Source organism: Apium graveolens, chromosome 1 (genome assembly GCF_009905375.1).
Source record: "Apium graveolens cultivar Ventura chromosome 1, ASM990537v1, whole genome shotgun sequence".
NCBI lineage: Eukaryota > Viridiplantae > Streptophyta > Magnoliopsida > Apiales > Apiaceae > Apium > Apium graveolens.
In genome coordinates, this window is record NC_133647.1 from 87591411 (window position 1) to 87593747 (window position 2337).

A 2337-nucleotide genomic window follows, 5' to 3' on the forward strand; every position below is an offset into this window, starting at 1 on the left:
AGTCTCGGGGGAATGTGCGAAGAATTCAGCAAAATCAGGAGCAGGAAAATATTTTTTCCAGAAGCATGCCAGGCGCCCGCCTGGGATCTGGGGCGCCGATCTGGGATCTGGGGCACCCGCCTGGGAAGCTGGGGCGGCCGCCCGGAGTCGGGAAATTCAATTCTGATTTTTATTAAGTTGTGTTCTACTGGACTTCTGAGACGGCTGATTCTTGTAGACTTCTATATAAGTAATCTTCAGAGACGTTTCACAACACGAAGTATTCATCAAGCAAGGAGCAAGGAGAGAAGAAAAGAAGACCGTTTTAGCACACCGCAACGAAGAAGAGGAAGCATACGTTAATTTGTGATTATTTTATTCATAGTAACAGTGGATGCTAGTTTTCTTTACTTTGAACTTTAATACTCTTGTGACGTACTCTGGTTTTAATAAATAGTTAGTTAGTTTATATTGTCGTGTTATTATCAAGTTTTCATATGAACCCATGGTGACGATGAGTTCTATCATGGGCTAATCGTGATCATAGGGTCGTAGCGGATTTACTATAAATTTCATTCGTTAATTGTTTAATACCTTGGTTTTTGATGATTGTATGATATCTACTATAGGTTGTGCTTATTTGTCTTGTGTGCGTCGCGAACATATAAATATCATGTTAATCTCTTGTGAAGCGACAGTGAATCTTGAGATTTAGAACTTGCCATGCTAGCATAGGTTCATAAATTGTATGCATGATTAGTGGGTAACTGTAACCGTTTTACTTGCCCTGTGTAATCATAACGAATAACTTGCACTTAAATCGTTATGTTGTCAAATTCTATAGACATATAGGGTCTCAACATAATTGATGCATGTGCAACTTCTATCTTAATTGTTGATGTTTGGTAGAATGGTACTAGTACAACAAAAGTTGGCTAATATCAGTTTCGTGTTGTTCGATTAATATCATCGTCGTTACATGCTAAGGGTAATAACAATGACTATTGAATGAAGTAGTAATGAAGTTATGATCTCATGTGTGTTTAATATTGTTAATTCAAGTAATAATTTAAGTGTTTTATTCTCGTAGTTAATTGTAGTTAATAATTAGTTAATCAACCTTAAGTGTTATTGTCTTCACATTGAGAAGTAATCATACATTGGTGAGTGAGTATTAATTAAATATAATTAGTCTGAGTCTGTGTAGGAACGAACTAGAAATCATTCTATATTACTTGCGAACGCGTATACTTGCATGAATTATTAGCGCGTGTTTTGTGCCTAACAAGTTTTTCGCGCCGCTTCCGGGGACTCGATGTTAATTTGTTTAGTTTATGTACTTGCCATCAGTGGTCATTAGGACTCATTGATTAAGACTTGTTACTTATTGTTTCCGGTTGTGTTTCAGGTACTCTAGCGAGCGTTTATGCAAACACGTTCTCGCACTCGCAAGAGGACATTAGATACAGCTGAGGAGACAGACTCGGTTCTTGATATTCCGGAGAAGATAGATTTTGAAGATTCGGATAAAAAGAGTGAGCAGAAAGAACCGATAATCATGGGTGATCGTATAGTTCCAGCAGCAGATCCAGCTCTTATGGACTTTTCTCGGCCTAAAATTGATGACATTCAGTCAAGCTTCCTTCATCCGGCTATTCAGGCTAATACTTTTGAAATCAAGCCGGGCACTATTCAGATGGTGCAGAATTCTGTTTCTTTCAGAGGTGCTGTGACTGAAGAACCCAACATGCATATCAAGAATTTTGTCGAGATCTGTAATACTTTCAAATATGATGGTGTTACTGATGAGGCTATCAAGCTGAGGCTTTTCCCATTCTCTCTCAGGGATAAAGCTAAGGACTGGTTACATTCTGAACCAGCTGGATCCATCACTACTTGGCAAGATCTTGTGCAAAAGTTTCTGGTGAAGTTTTATCCAATAGCCAAGACTGCAGCTATGAGGAGTGCTCTTACTCAGTTTATGCAGCAACCAACAGAATCTATGTGCGAAGCATGGAAGCGCTATAAGGAGATGTTGAGAAAGTGTCCACATCATGGTATGCCTGACTGGATGGTGATCAATGGGTTCTACAATGGTTTGGGGGCCCAATCTCGGCCCATACTCGATGCAGCAGCTGGAGGCGCCTTTTGGGCCAAAACCTATATTGACGCCTATAATCTTATTGAAACTATGGCTGCAAACGAGCATCAAAACCCAACTCAAAGGATGATGCCTGGGAAGGTAGCCGGTATTTTGGAAGTTGATGCAACCACAGCTATTACAGCACAGCTCCAAGCGCTGTCTATGAAGGTCGATTCTTTAGCCAACTATGGAGTCAATCAGATAGCTATGGTCTG

The 2337-nt window shown here is 39.9% G+C and overlaps 1 non-coding gene across 1 annotated transcript; it reads right to left on the reverse strand.

Annotated features, from left to right (window-relative positions):
• Window positions 1–1933: 1933 nt before the first annotated feature.
• On the reverse strand, window positions 1934–2040 carry LOC141680524 (small nucleolar RNA R71). Its single transcript, XR_012558353.1, has one exon. It is a non-coding gene; the product is annotated as a small nucleolar RNA R71 (small nucleolar RNA).
• Window positions 2041–2337: the final 297 nt, after the last annotated feature.